The following is a 14,970-nucleotide window of genomic DNA, read 5'->3' as shown; positions in this document are numbered from 1 at the left end:
ACCGTATGCGAAAGTTATGCCAATTTTTTCTAAAAATGACAATCCAAGCATTCCGTGTAAGTAAGTGATGGTTCTTCCATATAAACCTCATTTTGAATCGTCGCGAGCCTTTTGAAACGTGGTTGTGGGTCCAAAATGGACACCGTATGCGAAAGTTATGCCAATTTTTTCAAAAACTGACAATCCAAGCGTTCCATGTACACAAGTGCCAGTTCTTTCATGCTAACCTCGTTCCGAATTGTTGCAAGCTTTCTGAAATGTGGTTATGGGAAAAAATGAACACCGTATGTGAAAGTTATGCAAATTTTTTTGAAAATTGATAATCCAAGCATTCTGTGTATGTAAGTACTGGTTCTTCCACATGAACCTCATTCTGAATAGTTGCAAGCTTTCCGAAATTTTGATATGGGCCCAAAACGAACACCGTATGCGAAAGTTATGCAAATTTTTTAAAAAATGACAATCCAAGCAGTTCGTGTATGCAAGTACCGGATCTTCCTGGCAAACCTCGTTTCGAATTGTCACAAGCTTTTCGAAATGTTGTTGTGGGCCCAAAATAGACACCGTATGCAAAAGTTATGCAATTTTTTCAAAAATTGACAATCCAAGCATTTCGTGTACGCTAGGGCCTATTCTTCCACATAACCTCCTTCCGAATCTTCGCAAGCTTTTCAAAATGTGGTTATGGGCCCAAGACGGACACCGTATGCAAAAGTTATGCCAATTTTATCAAAAAATAACATTCTAACCATTCCGTGAACACAAGTGCCGATTCTTCTATGCGAACCCAATTTCAAATTGTCGCGAGCTTTTCAAAATGTGGTTATGGGCACAAAACGGACACCGTTTGCGAAAGCTAGACAAATTTTTTCGAAAATTGACAATCTAAGTACATATGTGCCTATTCTTCAATGCGAACCTCGTTCCAAATTATTGTGGGCTTTTTGAAATCTGGTTATGGGCCCAAAACGAACACCGTATGCAAAAGTTATGCCAAATTTTTTGAAAACTAACAATCCAAGCATTCCATGTACACAAGTGCCGATTCTTCCACTCGAACCTCATTTCGAATTGTCGCAATCTTTCCAAAATATGGTAATGGGAAAAAGGAACACCGTATGCGAAAGTTATGCCAATTTTTTCAAATACTGACAATCCAATTGTTTCGTGTATACAATGCCTATTCTTCCACGCAAATCTCATTTCGTATCATCGCGAGCTTTTTGAAGTGCGGTTATGGGCCTAAAACGAACACCGTATGCGAAAGTTATGCCAATTTTTTCAAAAACAAACAATATAAGCGTTTTGTGTTTACAGGTGCCGATTCTTCCACGTGAACCCCATTCCAAATCGTCGTGAGCTTTTCGAAATGTGGTTCGATGCCCAAAATCGACACTGTATACGAAAGTTATGCCAAATTTTTTCAAACACTTACAATCCAAGCATTTCGTGTACGCAAGTGCCAATTCTTCCATGCGAACCACGTTTCAAATCGTCGTGAGCTTTTTGAAATGTGATTACGGGCCCAAAACGGATACCGTTTGGGAAAGTTATGCCAATTTTTTCGAAAACTGATAATCCAAGCATTCCGTTTAAGTAAGTGACGGTTCTTCCACATAAACCTCATTTCGAATTGTCGCGACCTTTTCGAAATGTGGTTATGAGCCCAAAACGGACACCGTATGTGAAAGTTATGCCAATATTTTCGAAAATTGACAATCCAAGCACTTTGTGCATGCAACTGCCGGTTCTTCCACACGAATCTCGTTCCGAATCGACGCAAGCTTTCTGAAATGTGTTATATAAAAAAAAAGAACACCGTATGCGAAAGTTGCGCCAATTTTTTTGAAAACTGACAATCCAAGCATTCTGTGTACGAAAGTGCCGGTTCTTCCATGTTATCCTCATTTTAAGTCGTTGTAAGCTTTCCGAAATGTTGATATGGGCCTAAAACAAATACCGTATGCGAAAGTTATGCCAATTTTTTTAAAAAACTGACAATCCAAGCATTCCGTGTATGCAAGTGCCGGTTCTTCTCGGCAAACCTCGTTCCTAATCATTGCAAGCTTTCAAAAATGTGGTTACGGGCCTAAAATAGACACCGTATGCGAAAGTTGTGTAATTTTTTTAAAAACTAACAATCCATGCATTCCGTGCATGCAAGTGCCTATTTTTCCATGCAAACTTTGTTCCGAATCTTCTCGAGCTTTTCGAAATGTTGTTATGGGCCCGAAACGGACATTGTATGGGAAAGTTACGCCAATTTTTTTGAAAACTAACAATCCAAGCGTTCCGTGTACGCAAGTGTCGATTCTTCCAAGCGAACCTCATTCTGAATCGTCGCAAGCTTTCTGAAATGTGGCTATGGGAAAAAATGAACACTGTATGTGAAAGTTATTCCATTTTTTGAACACTAACAATCCAATTGTTTCGTGTACACAAGTGCCTATTCTTCCACGCGAACCTCGTTCCAAATCTTCGCGAGCTTTTTGAAATTTGGTATGGGCCCAAAACGAACACCTATGCAAAATTTATGCCAATTTTTTCGACAACTGACAACCCAAGCATTCTGTGATCGCAAGTAGTTACAGGCACAAAATGGACACCGTTTGCGAAAGCTAGACCAATTTTTTCGAAATCTGAAAATCCAAGCATTCCGTGTACGCAAGTGCCTATTCTTCAATGTGAACCTCATTCTGAATCTTTATGAGCTTTCAGAAATCTGGTTATGGGCCCAAAACGGACACCGTATGCAAAAGTTACACATATTTTTTTGAAAACTAACAATCTAAGCATTCCGTGTACACGATTGTCAATTCTTCCACGTGAACCTCGTTCCGAATCGTCGCAAGCTTTCTGAAATGTGGTTATGGGAAAAATGAACATTGTATGCGAAAGTGATGCCAATTCTTGCGAACACTGACAATCCAATTGTTTCGTGTACACAAGTGTCTGTTCTTCCACGCGAACCTCGTTCCGAATCATCGCGAGCTTTCTAGAATGTTGTTATGGGCCCAAAACGGATGCCGTATGCGAAAGTTATGCTAATTTTTTCAAAAACTGACAATCCATGCATTCCATGTATGCAATTGTCGATTCTTCCATGAAAACCTCGTTCCGTATCATTGCGAGATTTTCGAAGTGTGGTTATGGGCCCAAAATGGACACTGTATCCAAAAGTTATGCCAATTTTTTTAAAACTGACAATCCTAGCGTTCTGTGTTTGCAAGGGCCGATTCTTCCATGTGAACCCAATTCCAAATCGTCGCGAGCTTTTCGAAATGTGGTTATGGGCCCAAAACGGACGCTGTATGCGAAATTTATGCCAATTTTTTCAAACACTTACAATCCAAGCGTTCCGTGTACGCAAGTGCCGGTTCATCCATGCGAACCTCATTTCGAATCGTCATGAGCTTTTCGAAACGTGTTTTTGACCCAAAATGGACACTGTATGTGAAAATTATGCCAATTTTTTCGAAAACTGATAATCCAAGCTTTCCGTTTAAGTTAGTGTTGGCTCTTCCACTTAAGTCTCGCTCCGAATCATCGCGAGCTTTTTGAAATGTGGTTATGGGCTCAAAACGGACACTGTATGCAAAAGTTATGCCAATTTTTTTTGAAAACTGACAATCTAAGCATTCTGTGTACGTAAATGCCGGTTTTTCCACGTGAACCTTGTTCCGAATCATTGTAAGCTTTCCGAAATGTTGATATGGGCCCAAAACGGACACTGTATACGAAAGTTATGCCAATTTTTTAAAAACTGACAGTCCAAGCGTTTTGCGTATGCAAGTACCAATTCTTCTAGGCAAACCTTATTTCGAATCATCGCAAGCTTTACGAAATATGGTTATGGACATAAAACGGACACCGTATGCGAAAGTTATTCAATTTTCTCGAAAACTGATAATCCAAGCATTCCTTGTACGCAAGTACCTTTTTTTTCCATGCGAATCTCATTCTGAATCTTCACAAGCTTTCTGAAATGTGGTTATGGTCCTCAAGCGGACACCGCATGTGAAAGTTATGCTAATTTTTTCAAAAATTAACAATCTAAGCGTTCAGTTTAAGTAAGTGTCAGTTCTTCCATGCGAACTTCGATCTGAATCATCACGAGCTATCCGAAATGTGGTTATGGGCCCAAAAGTGACACTATATGTGAAAGTTATGCCAATTTTTTTGAAAATTGACAATCCAAGCGTTCCGTTTAAGTGCCAATTCTTCCTTGCGAACCTCGTTCCAAATCAGCGCAAGCTTTTCAAAAACGTAAATCGTATGCGAAAGTTATGCCAATTTTTTTGAACAATGACAATCCAATCATTCTGTGTACAGAAGTGCTTATTCTTTCATACGAACCTCGTTTCGAATCATCATGAGCTTTCCATGTACGCAAGTGCCAACTCTTCCACGCGAACCTCATTCTATATCATCGCGAGCTTTTCAAAGTGTGGTTATGGGCCCAAAACGGACACTGTATGCGAAAGTTATGCCAAATTTTCCAATAACTGACAATCCAAGCGTTCTGTGTTTGCCAATGCCGGTTCTTCCACGCGAATCCCATTCTGAATCATCACGAGCTTTTCGAAATGTGGTTGTGTGCCTAAAACGAACGCTGTATATGAAAGTTAAGCAAATTTTTTCAAACAGTTACAATCTAAGCATCCCGTGTACGCAAGTGCCGATTTTTCCATGCGAACCTCGTTTCGAATCATCGTGAGCTTTTCAAAATATGGCTATGGGCCCAAAACGGACACCGTATGCGAAAGTTATGCCAATTTTTTTGAAAACTGATAATCCAAGCATTTTGTTTAAGTGACAATTCTTCCATGTAAACCTCATTTAGAATCGTCGCGAGCTTTTTGAAATGTGGGTATGGGCCAAAAACAGACACCGTATGCAAAAGTTATGCTATTTTTTTCGAAAACTGACAATCCAAGCATTCCATGTATGTAAGTACCAATTCTTCCACGTGAACCTCATTCAGAATCGTCGCAAGTTTTTAGAAATGTTGATATCGGCCCAAAACGTACACCGTATGCGAAAGTTATGCCAATTTTTAAAAAAACTAACAATCCAAAATTTTCGTGTATGGAAGTACCGGTTCTTCCAGGTAAACCTCTTTTCGAATCGTTGTAAGCTTTTAGAAATGTGGTTATGGGCCTAAAATGGACACCAAAACCTACAATCAAAGCATTCCGCGTATGCAAGTGCCTATTTTTCAATGCGAACCTCATTCCGAATCTTCATGAAATTTCTAAAATGTGGTTATGAGCCCAAAACAGACACCGGAAGCGAAAGTTATGCCAATTTTTTCGAAAACTAACAATCCAAACGTTCCATGTACGTAAGTGTCGATTCTTCCACACGAACCTCGCTCTGAATCATCGCAAGCTTTCCGAAATGTGGTTATGGAAACAAACGAACACCGTATGCAAAAGTTATTCCAATTTTTTAGAACAATGACAATCCAATTGTTTTGTGTACACAAATGCCTATACTTCCATGCGAACCTCATTCTAAATCATCTCGAGCTTTCCGAAATGTGGTTGCGGGCCCAAAACGGACACTATATGCAAAAGTTAGGCCAATTTTTTTGAAAACTAACAATCCAAGCATTCCATGTACTCAAGTGCTGGTTCTTCCATGCGAACCACGTTCCGTATCATCGCGAGCTTTCTGAAGTCATGTTATGGGCCCAAAATGGACACCGTATGCGAAAGTTATGTAATTTTTTTCGAAAACTAACAATCCAAGTGTTCTATGTTTGCAAATTCCGAATTGTCAAGAACATTTTGAAATGTGGTTATGGGCCCAAAACAGACACCGTATGTGAAAGTTACACCAATTTTTTTTGAAAACTGACAATCTAAGCGTTCCGTGTGTGCAATTGCCTATTCTTCCACGTGAATCTCGTTCGAAATCTTTGCGAGCTTTTCAAAATGTTGTTATGGGCCCAAAACAAACACCGTATGCGAAAGTGATGCCAGTTTTTTCAAAAATAGACAATCTAAGTGTTCCGTTTAATTGAGTGCCTGTTCTTTCATGCAAACTTCAATCTGAATCGTCGCGAGCTTTTCAAAATTTAGTTATGGGCCCAACACGAACACCGTATGCCAAAGTTATGCCAATTTTTCAAAATTTGACAATTCAAGCTTTCTGCTTAAGTGCCCATTCTTCCACACGAACCTCGTTCCGAATCGCCGTAAGCTTTCCGAAATGTGGTTATGGGAAAAAAGGACATCGTATGCGAAAGTTATACCAATATTTTTGAAAACTGAAAATCCAAGCATTCTGTGTACGTAAGTGCCGGTTCTTCCACGTGAACCTCGTTTCGAATCGTCGCGAGCTTTCCGAAATGTTGTTATGGGCCCAAAACAGACACCGTATGCGAAAGTTATGCTAATTTTTTTGAAAACTGACTATCTAAGCACTTTGGGTATACAAGTTCCGATTTTTCCTCATAAACCTCATTTCGAATCGTCCCAAGCTTTCCGAAATATGGTTATTGGCCTAAAACGGACACCGTATCCGAAAGTCATGGCAATTTTTTCTAAAACTGACAATCTAAGCGTTCTGTGTACGCAAGTGCCTATTCTTCCAAGTGAACCTCGTTCCGAATCATCGTGAGCTTTTCGAAATCTAGTTATAGGCCAAAAACGGACACCATATATGAAAGTTATGCCAATTTTTTTGAAAACTAACAATCAAAGTGTACCATGTACGTAATTGTCGATTCTTCCATGCGAACCTCGTTCCAAATTGTCATAAGCTTCCTAAAATTTGGTTATGGGAAAGAAAGGACACCGTATGCAAAAATTATGCCAATTTTTTTGAAAACTAACAATCTAAGCATTCTGTGTAGGTAAGTACCGGTTCTTCCATGTGAACCTCGTTCTGAATCGTCACAAGCTTTCCGAAATGTTGATATGGGCCCAAAACGGACACCATATGCAAAAGTTATGCCAATTTTTCAAAAACTGACAACCTGAGCATTCCGCATATGGAAGTAACGATTCTTCCAGGCAAACCTCGTTTCAAATCGTCGCGAGCTTTCTGAAATGTGGTTATGCGCCTAAAATGTACACTATATGCAAAAGTTATGCAATTTTTTTGAAAACTGACAATCCAAGTTGTACATGTACACAAGTGCCTATTTTTCCACACAAACCTCGTTCCAAATCTTCACGAGCTTTCCGAAATGTGGTTATGGGCCCAAAACAGACACCGTATACGAAAGTTATGCCAATTTTTTTGAAAACTAACAATCCAAGCATTCCATGAATGCAAGCGTCAATTCTTCCATGTGATCCTCATTTCGAATCATCGTAAACTTTCTGAAATGTGGTTATGGGAAAAAATAAACACCGTATGTGAGAGTTATGCCGAATTTTTTGAACACTAACACTCTAATCGTTCCGGGTATGCAAGTGTCTGTTCTTCCACGTGAACCTCATTCCGAATCATCGCGAGCTTTTCAAAATATGGTTATGGCTCAAAACGGACACCGTATGTGAAGGTTATGCCAATTTTTTCAAAAACTAACAATCCAAGTGTTTCGTGTATGCAAGTGCCAATTCTTCCACGCGAAACTTGTTCCGAATCATCGCAAGCTTTTTGAAATGTGGTTATGGGAAAAAACGAACACCATATGTGAAAGTTATGCCAATTTTTTCATACACTGACAATCTAATTTTTCCTTGTACACAAATGCCTATTCTTCCATGCGAACCTCATTCCGAATCATCTCGAGCTTTTCGAAATGTGGTTACAGCCCCAAAACAAACACCGTATGTGAAAGTTATCCCAATTTTTTTGAAAACTGAAAATCCAAGCATTTCGTCTATGCAAGTGCCGATTCTTCCATGCGAACCTCATTCCTTATCATTGTGAGCTTTTCGAAGTGTCGTTATGGGCCCAAAACGGACACCGTATACGAAAGTTATGCAAATTTTTTTGAAAATTGACAATCCAAGCGTTTTGTGTTTGCAAGTGCCGATTCTTACACGTGAACCCGATTTCGAATTGTCATGAGCTTTTGGAAATGTGGTTATGGGCCCAAAACGGACACCGTATGTGAAAATTATACCATTTTTTTCGAAAACTGACAATCTAAGCGTTTCGTGTACGTAAGTGCCTATTCTTCCACGCAAACCTCGTTTTGAATCTTCTTGAACGTTTCGAAATGTGGTTATGTGCCCAAAATGGACACCGTATGCAAAAGTTATGCCAATTTTTTCGAAAATTGACAACCCAAACGTTCCTTTTAAGTAAGTGTCGGTTCTTCCATGTGAACTTCGATCCGAATCGTCACGAGCTTTTCTGGTTACGGGCCCAAAACGGATGTCGTATGTGAAAGTTATGCTAATTTTTTCAAAAATTGACAATCCAAACGTTCCGTTTAAGTAAGTACTGGTTCTTCCACGTGAACCTCGTTCCGAATCATTGCAAGCTTTTCAAAATGTGGTTATGGGAAAAAAGGACACTGTATGCAAAACTTATGCCAATTTTTTCGAAAATTGACAATCTAAGCATTCAGTGTACATAACTGCCGATTCTTCCACGTGAACCTCGTTCCAAATCGTCGCGAGGTTTTTGAAATGTTGTTATGGGCCCAAAACGGACACCGTATGCGAAATTTATGACAATTTTTTTGAAAAATGATAATCCAAGCATTCTGTATATGCAAGTGCCCGTTCTTTCTCGCAAACCTCATTTCAAAACATCGTAAGCTTTTCAAAATGTTGTCATGGGCCTAAAATGGACACCGTATGCGGAAGTTATGCCAATATTTTCTAAACTGACAATCCAAGCGTTACGTACACTCAAGTGCCCGTTCTTCCACCTTAGCCTCGTTCCGAATCGTTGCAAGCTTTTCAAAATGTAGTTATGGGCCTAAAATGGACACCGTATGCGAAAGTTATGCCAATTTTTTTGAAAATTGACAATCTAAGCGTTCCGTGTACGTAACTATTGGTTCTTCCATGCACACATCGATCCAAATCGTCGCGACCTTTTCGAAATGTTGATATGGACCAAAAACGGATATCGTATGCGAAAGTTATGCAATTTTTTTCAAAAACTGACTATCCAAGCGTTCGGTGTACGCAAGTTTCGATTCTTCCATGCGAACCTCGTTCTGAATTTTCGCAAGCTTTCTGAAATGTGGTTTTGGGAAAAAAAAGGGACACCGTATGCGAAAGTTCTACCAATTTTTTTGAAAACTGATAATCCAAGCATTTTGAGTACGTAAGTACTATTCGTCCACATGAACCTCGTTCCGAATCATCGTAAGCTTTTCGAAATGTTGATATGGGCCCAAAATGGACATCGTATACGAAAGTTATGCCAATTTTTTCAAAAATTGACAATCTAAGCATTCCGTGTATGCAAGTACTGATTCTTCCTGGCAAACCTTGTTCTAAATCATCACAAGCTTTTCGAAATGTGGTTATGGGCCTAAAACGGACACCGTATGTGAAAGTTATACAATTTTTTCGAAAATTGACAATCCAAGCATTCTGTGTATGCAAGTGCCTATTCTTCCATGCTAACCTCGTTCTGATTCTTCGCGAGCTTTTCAAAATGTGGTTATGGGCCCAAAATGGACACCGTATGCAAAAGTCATGCCAGTTTTTTCAAAAACTGACAATCCAAGCATTTTGTGATCGCAAGTGCCGATTCTTCCAAGTGAACCTCGCTCTGAATCGTCGCGAGCTTTTGGAAATGTGGTTATGGGCACAAAACAAACACCGTTTGTGAAAGCTAGACCAATTTTTTCGAAAACTGACAATCCAAGCATTTTGTGTACGCAAGTGCTTATTATTCAACACGAACCTCGTTCCGAATCTTTGCGAACTTTTCGAAATCTGGTTATGGGCCCAAAATGGACATCGTATGCAAAAGTTAAACCAATTTTTTTGAAAACTAACAATTCAAGCATTCCGTGTACGCAAGTGCCGATTCTTCCATGCGAACCTCATTCTGAATCGTCGCAAGCTTTATGAAATGTGGTTATGGGAAAAAATGAACACTGTATGCAAAAGTTATGCCAATTTTTTCAAACACGGACAATCTAGTCGCTCTTGTACACATGTGCCTGTTCTTCCACGGGAACCTCGTTCCGAATGGTCGCAAGCTTTTCGAAATGTTGTTATGGGCCTGAAACGGACACCATTTGCGAAAGCTAGACCATTTTTTTCTAAAACTAACAATCCAAGCATTCTGTGTATACAAGTGCCTATTATTCAACATGAACCTCATTCCGAATCTTCACGAACTTTCTAAATTTTGGTTATGGGCCCAAAATGGACACCGTACGCGAAAGTTATATCAATTTTTTTGAAAACTAACAATTCAACCGTTCCATGTATGCAAGTGTCAATTCTTCCACGTGAACCTCGTTCTGAATCGTCACAAGCTTTCTGAAATGTGGTTATAGGGAAAAATGAACACTGTATGCGAAAGTTATGACAATTTTTTCAAACACTGACAATCTAATCGCTCTTGTACACAAGTGCCTTTTTCTTCCACGTGAACCTTGTTCCGAATCGTCGCAAGGTTTTCGAAATGTGGTTATGAGCCTAAAACGGACACAGTCTGCGAAACTTATGTAATTTTTTCGAAAATTAACAATCCAAGCATTCTGTTTAAGTAAGTGCTGGTTCTTCTATGCGAACTTCGATCTGAATCATCATGACCTATCCAAAATGTGGTTACGGGCCCAAAACAAACCCTGTATACAAAAGTTATGCCAATTTTTTCAAAAATTGACAATTCAAACTTTCTGTTTAAGTAAGTGTTAGTTCTTCCACACGAACCTCGGTCTGAATCGTCACAAGCTGTCACGTCCCCAAATTAACATTGATATCTATACACAACCTAGATATAAAATTTTACATATATTTTTTTTCGAGTTTGTTAACTTCTAATCACCTGTGACACAATCATATAACATATCGAAACCCAAAATCATATCGCCATAATCCAACATATATATTCTAAGCTTATAAACATATCTATAGGCCATTTCAAAAGTACACTATATAGGATTCCAAAATATAACCCTACAGATGGCAGCCTACAAAATAATCCTACAGGTCATCATCCATGTACATCGAACTTTGGAATCCTGTAGGAGCTCCACAGCTAGCCATGCTCTCTATGTAGTTCCATGCTCACCTACAATGCAAGAACTACATAAGGCAATGCTTAGTAAGCAAAATCATGCATGTCCTGAACATGAGTAATAACGACATATGACACCATGCCATTTACTTTAAGTATCATGATAAAAAGTATCATACGTCAAAGTTGACTAGAAATCATTTCACTTGAAATCTTTCATTTCATTGGGCCCTTGACCCACCTACTATGCACCGGATAGAGCTCTGCATAATATCAATATCAATAATCAAATGGCCAATATGAATTGACACCGACGAGTGGACCATCCTCTCGTAACCACTAGAGGCCCATCCCCTGACTATCCCTATGATCATCAAAGAAGTCTCCCACCCGACAATGCCAATAATCATAATATCACAAGGGCACAGTCGAGTGGTCCGCCCTCCCGTGATCACCAAAGGCCCATCCCCTATCTACCTTTGCAATCACCTAGAAAGTAACACCCGCAATGCCAAACATATCACATAAGCATGCCTCACATGCCTTGGTGCCCTAGTAGTGGTCAATAAAACATTTATAATGAAACTCACTTTGAAATCATGTTTTGCATGCAGGATTTTCAACCATGTTATATGTTGTGCATGCATATGAAAATGCTCATAAATGACGTATTTAATGAAAATCGAGGTCAATAGGTTACGCAACCTCATACTCAATGATCGTAACCACCATATAATGTGCTATAAGCCTCTTATCAAAGTTATGTAGATATTTCAACATTACTATGTCACCTATACTAGGTTCTTGCATCGTAGTTGCAAATGAATTTTCACTTACCTTTCACCTTTGTGTGTGCAAGCTCCTATGGAGATTAGATCAATATCCTTTTTGACTCGAAGTCGGAAAATCACCTGTATTACTATTTAATATTAAAGAGAATCCTCAATTTAATAACCTTAATGCACAAAATCCCAAAATACATCCACTCTCTCCAAAATAATTTAGAGGGAATCATCATTTCAAGTTATCGATGGCATTACAAACTTATCCCATAAATCTCGCTATTTCTCAAGTCAAATTATGAACGTCAACATCATCCAATTTTTGTTGGCAACCTAGCACCCTCAGAATCTATTTTCTAGGGCCAAGAGATTATTAATGTACATGTAAAGGCTGAAATCATATTAAACACAAAATTGGACAGAATCTGTTTTCAGATTTCCCTTACCGTCCAATTATTTTTCCAATCCCTTTTCACCCCCTTATCTATATCCAATGACTCTGAAATTTTTACCACATTTCTATAACATGTATATGAAGGTAATAATTCTCTAAAGTCGTGACAAGTAAAGTGTTCTCTGTAAGTGTTATGCCCTAGGTCCAATCAACTTTAGACATAAATACTTTTATATATAATTAATGCAATTAAATGGCAGATCTATTATTTAATTAATAGACAATTAAATAAATAATAAAGTCCGTAGATTCAAATATCTGTAATTTGTTAATCACAAGGAGTTGTGATTGTGAGATACAAATTATATCTGATTGAATCTTAAATCATCCGTGGTCGTAAGTAATAACGAGATACGGATATCGTTATTACGGATAGACCATCACGTGTGGCATTTCTTACTTGTGAAGTAAGTAGCTGATCTTACAAGCTAAAGTGTGGTGACACTTAAATGAACACGTGGATGTTTTTGTTATAGATCAAAACATTGGAGACCCGTCGAGAGATTCCGCATGGATAACTATCTGAGTGTTAGTGGTTAATCTCTAACGTTCGGTAGTGGAATTGGTCCTTTGACTTGAGGTCGTCATAGTACCTTATATGAGGACAGTCATACTTTGGCGGTGTTGGATGTTGCTCTGAAAAGGGCCGCTAATACGATATCGTTCGGGTACGTCAAGAATCGTATGAAGGTTGTGATTGATCAATAAAAGATTCGTCACTCTTAGATAGTAGGAGATTATGATCTGCGTTTCATTCAATTAAGTCGATGATGAAATCCTTGGCCAAGTGTACTCATGAGTCGAAAAGGAGTTTTCGATTTATATTGACTTAATAGTGGAGTGAAAGATATGATCGATGATCGAGATTGACACAACTCCATATCTCGTAATTGATCGGATCATATTAACGAAGGGATTATAGTTTCACGGTAAACGAACGAATTTGGTTTTGTCATACCACGTGACATTTCCCGTCACATGTATTGCCCTGACACATTGCTAGATGTCAATCAGGGACGGCGAATGTGAATTGACAATAAATTAAAAGGGTGTTTTAACTTATCAATTTTGATCAGATCAAAATAATATTTCACGTCGTTAGGCATCGTGGTCGGAAACCTAATGGGTCACACACAAAAGAGAATTGGAAGATTGCAAATTGCCAATTGGTTAATTTAACAATAGTTGGATAAATTAATTAATTGGATTTGTTATTTATATTTTTGAATTAATTAATTGGATTAATTAATTCACGGACCGGGTTTAATTAATTGGATTAATTAATTATTGAACCGGACCGGGCCGAGCCTATTTGGGTTTATATAAATACATAACTAGGGTTTGAGGTCCATAAGGTTTTCATTATTCTTGCTGGCACAAGAGAAAACCCTAGAGGCTGCAATCATATTCTTTGTGCGGATCACCGTTGGAGGCTGGACAATTGGACAGCTGTGATGGCGAATCAAGGTTGATGGAACGAAAAGAAAAACAAAAAGATTGCAGATCTGGAAAAGGTACAATCTTATCACAATTTCTATCTAAACACAAAGGCGATTCTTAGTGGGAATCGAAAATTATTTTAAATTTCGCTGTGCATGTATAAGTAGATTCCCAACATTCTCAGCCTCAAAATAGTCCATTTCCACAACACTAAAATCAGACAGTTTTCCATTGTGACAGTTTTTGGTTTCTATTTTATTAGCATGTTACCAATCAGATTTCAGGCTATTAGAAGCCATTTATATCCTTATAACTATCATGTAAAAACATTCGTTTACATAGATACAAGTTATATCTTCAGTATTATCCAAAATCAAAGTTTAAACCACTTAACTCTAGCAATTCCACATCACTACACAGATTGCTTTCTTTCAAATTCTTGTAACTAATTACCCCTATTTTTGGCATCATGAAATCATTAAAAACACTCTAACCCAATCAAAAGCAAGTTCATATGTTTAGGAAATTATAAACCCCTCAAGAAATAATGGATACAAACCTCAAAACTGTGAAGTAACTTGGCTGTCCAAAAACTTGAGCTTGCTGTTTCTATTTCTCTTTGATTCTTTCACTCTCTTTTTCGCTTGGAATCACTTAGATACGAGATAATGGAGTTAAAATATTATCTAGGAGGTAGATGAGTGGTCTTTAAATAGTTAAGGTCGTGCTTATTGCTTAAGGATTAAGGAATTTATGGGCTGAAGCCACATCAAGCCATCAAGGTGAGTCACTAAGCAGGTGGTGGCTTCTTGCTGCAATATTTGACCTTTCTACCACTATAGTTGGATTTTTTAAGCCTTATAAGATATATATATCCCTCCTACATGAGATCATGCCTTAAGGTTAAAGAAATTGAGTGTTAAAATGTTAAAATACCCCAAGCATGAGGTATCTTAGCATGAGGTGTCTTCATGTCAGCAATACTTGACTTTCAACCATTATATTTGGATTCGTTTGTGACTTTTAAGATATATATATCTATCCTATATTAAGTGTTTAGGGAGTTTACACGAGATTGGTGCCTTAAGGTTGAAGGAATTGAGTGCTAAAATGACAAACATCCCAAGCGCGAGGTGTTCAAGCATGAGGTGGTCACTTGTAGCAAAAATC

The 14,970-nt window shown here is 38.4% G+C and overlaps 1 long non-coding RNA gene across 1 annotated transcript; it reads right to left on the bottom strand.

The window, feature by feature from the left end:
* Nucleotides 1-11,134: 11,134 nt before the first annotated feature.
* On the bottom strand, nucleotides 11,135-14,389 carry LOC111378034. The gene is made up of 3 exons (XR_002699805.1): nucleotides 14,360-14,389; nucleotides 11,962-12,035; nucleotides 11,135-11,178 (listed from the first exon to the last, which is right to left on the bottom strand). It is a non-coding gene; the product is annotated as an uncharacterized LOC111378034 (long non-coding RNA).
* Between the last annotated feature and the right edge of the window lie 581 nt (nucleotides 14,390-14,970).

This window comes from Olea europaea, unplaced genomic scaffold (assembly GCF_002742605.1).
Source record: "Olea europaea var. sylvestris unplaced genomic scaffold, O_europaea_v1 scaffold176, whole genome shotgun sequence".
Lineage (NCBI taxonomy): Eukaryota > Viridiplantae > Streptophyta > Magnoliopsida > Lamiales > Oleaceae > Olea > Olea europaea.
This window is presented reverse-complemented; position numbering and strand designations above follow the sequence as displayed.